At 47.2% G+C, this 5,000-nt stretch overlaps 1 pseudogene across 1 annotated transcript in view; it reads right to left on the bottom strand.

The window, feature by feature from the left end:
- Nucleotides 1-2,396: 2,396 nt before the first annotated feature.
- Nucleotides 2,397-5,000, bottom strand: part of LOC144513287 (transmembrane protein 200C-like) — a 14,481-nt pseudogene continuing 11,877 nt past the window's right edge. The window contains exons 4-5 of the transcript XR_013501110.1: nucleotides 4,717-4,859; nucleotides 2,397-2,816 (exon numbers count right to left, since the gene is read on the bottom strand). The product of XR_013501110.1 is annotated as a transmembrane protein 200C-like (transcript). The remainder of the gene's footprint in view (nucleotides 2,817-4,716; nucleotides 4,860-5,000) is intronic.

Raw genomic sequence — 5,000 nt, 5'->3', positions numbered from 1 at the left:
GGAGATATGCTGGCTCTATACACGCTAAAAGTACTGATTATTTACATGGAGTCTGGTGGAGATATGCTGGCTCTATACACGCTAAAAGACGTGATTATTTACATGGAGTCTGGTGGAGATATGCTGGCTCTATACACGCTAAAAGACGTGATTATTTACATGGAGTCTGGTGGAGATATGCTGGCTCTATACACGCTAAAAGTCCTGATTATTTACATGGAGTCTGGTGGAGATATACTGGCTCTATACACGCTAAAAGTACTGATTATTTACATGGAGTCTGGTGGAGATATGCTGGCTCTATACACGCTAAAAGTCCTGATTATTTACATGGAGTCTGGTGGAAATATGCTGGTTCTATACACGCTAAAAGTCCTGATTATTTACATGGAGTCTGGTCCCTGCCGGGAATAACGATGAGACATCATAACACAGCTGAACTTATTGACCTTTATTTTGAGTTATTAATGAAAATCTTTCAGAGAGAAACGCTTCAGGCAAAGTCAGCAGCTGATTGGACGCTGAAACAGGTTCAGTTTTTATTGGAAGACGCCGTGTCACATGTTTCATTACAACAACAACAACAACAACAACAACAACGCCCCCCCCAGGGGTTACATCTGAGTTCAGTTGGAGTTTCATGCTGATGAAAGTTTTCTCTTTTGAAGGTGCAGAAGAAGAAGAAAGTCAGGCTGCGTCTACGCCGCTTTTTGGGAAGTAATCTGACATCACAGATCACATGTTTAATCTCCAGGAAGTCATCCGACCAGTCTTAATTTCGTTGACGAAGACTATGACGAAAAATATTCGTCAACGAACCTTTTTCACGGACAAAAACTAAATAAAAACTGGCAGGCAGACAGACAGCCAGACAGCCAGACAGACAGACAAACAGACAGACAGAGAGACAGACAGACAGACAGACAGAGAGACAGACAGACAGACAGACAGACAGACAGAAAGACCGACAGACAGACAGACAGACAGACAGAGAGACAGACAGAGAGACAGACAGACAGAGAGTTTTAGGTCTCGGAGACTCAGCAGAATATATATATATTTATATATATATATATATATATATATATATGTATGTATGTGTGTATGTGTATACATATATATATATATGACAGGTATGACAGCTGTAACAGGTGTAACAGGTGTAACAGGTGTAACAGGCGTGACAGGTGTAACAGGTGTGCCAGTCGTAACAGGTGTAACAGGTATGACAGGTGTAACAGGTGTGACGGGTATGACAGGTGTAACGGGTGTAACAGGTGTGACAGGTGTAACAGGCGTGACGGGTATGACAGGTGTAACAGGGTGTAACAGGTGTGACGGGTGTAACAGGTATTACAGGTGTGACAGGTGTAACAGGTGTGACAGGTGTAACGGGTGTGAAAGCTCCGTTAAAGTCAGTCCTCTGGTGGCCGGTTGGGTCAGCGGGTAGAGCAGGCGCACATACAGTATGTAGATATATAGAGGTGTGTTCCTCCACGCAGAAGGTCCAGGGTTCGAGTCCGACCTGTGATGATTTCCTGCATGTCTCAACCGTCCCACCCTTCATATCTGGCTGTTCTCCATTAAAGGCTGAAATGCCTCAAAACAATCTTAAAGAAATAAATAAAAAAGTCGTTCATCTGGAAGATTCCTTATTGCTGCGACATGAACCAGTTCCACTGACATCACGCTGACATCACGGTGAAGTCATGCTGACATCATGCTGAAGTCACGCTGACATCACTCTGACATCACACTGACATCACTCTGACATCATGCTGACATCATGCTGAAGTCACGCTGACATCATGCTGAAGTCATGCTGAAGTCATGCTGACATCACGCTGATTGGTCGGAATACTTCCTGTGTGATGTCACATCAGTCGACCCAAACGACATGTCCTCTCTGTGTGTCAGAGTCCTGTAACCACCGCTCGCCGGGAGGCTCCGCCTCCGGCAGGGGGGGGGGAGCGTGCACGCAGAGGACGACAGGAGGTGAGACAGGGAGGAGAGAGACAGGCGGGAGGGGTGAGACAGGGAGGAGAGAGACAGGCGGGAAGGTTGAGACAGGGAGGAGAGAGACAGGCGGGAGAGGTGAGACAGGCGGGAGGGGTGAGACAGGTGGGAGGGGTGAGACAGGTGGGAGGGGTGAGACAGGTGGGAGGAAAGGAGGAGCAACTCCCTGCAGGAAGCTGGTCTGGACGTAGGAGAGATATTGATCACTGTGTCTCCTCTTCCTCCCTCTCCTCCCTCTCTTTCCTCTCTTCCTTTCTCTCTTTCCTCTCTTCCTCCCTCTCTTTCCTCTCTTCCTTTCTCTCTTTCCTCTCTTCCTTTCTCTCCTCCTCTCTTTCCTCTCTCTTCCCTCTCTCTCCCTCTCTTCCTCTCTTCCTCCCTCTCTCTTTCCTCTCTTCCTTTCTCTCTTTCCTCTCTTTCCTCTCTTCCTTTCTCTCTTTCTCTTTCTCTCTTTCCTCTCTTCCCTCTCTCCCTCCCTCTCTTCCTCCCTCTCTTCCTTCCTCTCTTCCTCCTTCTCTCAGCGAGGCAGGGTACTTCCTGTTCTTGGCCTCGAGGCTCTGTGATTGGACGTAGTTGATGATGCCGTTGAGCGGGTTGGCAGGGGCGCCGTGCGGCGTGCCGTGGCGTTGGGTTTGCGGAGGCCGTGCAGGTCGATGACCGTGGAGTAAATGTCCCGCAGGTTGATGACTTTGGTCTTCTTGTCTCTGTTCTCGTGCAGGACGGCGTTCGCACAGATGAAGAGGAAGATCCCGATGCCCATGATGAGAGGACCGAAAACCTTCAGCCAATCAGAGGACAGATACCTGCAGAGAGAGTTAATACAGCCAATCAGAGGACAGATACATGCAGAGAGAGTTAATACAGCCAATCAGAGGACAGATACATGCAGAGAGAGTTAATACAGCCAATCAGAGATCAGATACTTGCAGAGACACTTAATACAGCCAATCAGAGGACAGATACCTGCAGAGACAGATAATAAGTTAATACAGCCAATCAGAGGACAGATACCTGCAGAGAGAGTTAATACAGCCAATCAGAGGACAGATTCATGCAGAGAGAGTTAATACAGCCAATCAGAGGACAGATACCTGCAGAGAGAGTTAATACAGCCAATCAGAGGACAAATACCTGCAGATACAGTTAATATAGCCAATCAGAAGACAGATACCTGCAGAGAGAGTTAATACAGCCAATCAGAGGACAGATAGCTGCAGAGGGAGAGTTAATACAGCCAATCAGATGACAGATACCTGCAGAGGGAGAGTTAATACAGCCAATCAGAGGACAGATACCTGCAGAGAGAGTTAATACAGCCAATCAGAGGACAGATACCTGCAGAGAGAGAGTTAATACAGCCAATCAGAGGACAGATACCTGCAGAGAGTTAATACAGCCAATCAGAGGACAGATACCTGCAGAGAGAGAGCCATAACGTGAGATACAAGGTAATGTGATTGGTGGGTAGTGTTGTGCCTGAATGCATTGATTGAACGACAGTTCATGAACTCCTTCATATTTTGGGCAAACGTGAACTGAGCTGCTGCATTACTGCCTGATGAACGTTACTGTGAACCCGTTCATTCTGGTGTCTGAACGACACGCTCTCTCACTTTAACTTCCTTCAATAGGGAGCCAGATTTCTACAGAGCCTTCCAGGCCAGAACCGGGCTAAAACACACCGTAAACAGGCCTAAATATGTAGCCCAACAAACACCCAATCTGGCAACACCAGCCACCAGTGTCTCACTGCTGCATGGGTCATCAGAAGAAGAAGCAGCATGAAGGCGTCGTATGATCATTTAAACAAGTTTCATGACATGGTCGGTGAGGATGGGGAACAGCGTACATGTCTGTGCAAACTTTTGCTCGCCCGACTGAAAGATGAAATGTGACGCATCGTTTGCAGTCTGTGGTTCTATTTGGGCTGTGGCAATAATTTAGAAAAATAATAGCTCACAGCAACATATGGAATAAAAGAACTATGAACTAGTTCATGTAGAAAATGAACTTTCATGTTTTTCGTGCATAGTTGAGTCACTTGGCCTTGTTTCTATGTCGGAGGTATGGCTCTCTGGCTGCAACTCTTCCATGAAGACCACTGCTGGACAAGAAAGTCTCGTGGTTATGACCCAATCGTTAGCCTATTGTTATAAAAACGTCTGCTACGGAGCCATAACGTGAGCTACAAGGTAATGGAGCCTTTTATACATTGTCGTGTTTCTTTAGAAATAAACAACGGACAAATAGAGTCTTTAAACGCTTCAGATGTAAAGGTATTCTCTGTCAAAGTGACGTCAGAATGAATGGCAGTCAATGGGATGCTAACGGGATGCTAACGGGATGCTAACGGGGGGTGATGGCTTGGTAGCATCTGTGGACGCTGGCTGACCCCCTTTGGGTTTGACCACGGAGACGTCCCAGAACTCAGGACCTTCTTCCTGTTTTTACTTTCTTGCTCCCGCCCCCAAGACTCATCCGACCAATCAGAGGAGGGATTCAGGGTTCCTGTGTGATTTGTAGCGATGCATTCTGGTTTGCTTGGATTGTCTCGTGTGAAATCAAACTTTACAAAAACGTTTACAAATTCATCGAGTGATTCAGACCAGAGCAAACGATCTAGATACAGGGGTCTGAGATGAAGAACGGTTGGAGAGTCCTGGTCCTGGTCTAGAAGAACCTGAAGACTGAGGAACTGTTTACCTGTCCAGGAAGTCCTGCAGGAAGCCTGGAGGAAGCTGTTGGCTCGTCCCGTTGACGGTGTCTGTCTGGTTAAACCCATCATCACCTCCTCCTCCTGCTCCTCCTCCTCCTTGGTCTCCTGGGAGTTCCTCCTCTCCTTCCCCCTCCCTGGAAGCATAGACAGTATATAACTGGACCACCAGATCCCGTGTCTCTGGACAGAGACCAGTGAAGTCACTTTTCCGGTGATTGTCCCCGAAGGGAAATTAGTTTTGGACTCTGTCCGTTCTGCAGCTTTTACAAGG

Source organism: Sander vitreus, unplaced genomic scaffold, assembly GCF_031162955.1.
Source record: "Sander vitreus isolate 19-12246 unplaced genomic scaffold, sanVit1 ctg207_0, whole genome shotgun sequence".
Taxonomy (NCBI): domain Eukaryota; kingdom Metazoa; phylum Chordata; class Actinopteri; order Perciformes; family Percidae; genus Sander; species Sander vitreus.
Note: the sequence above shows the minus strand (reverse complement) of the source record. Positions and strands in the feature narration are given on the sequence as shown.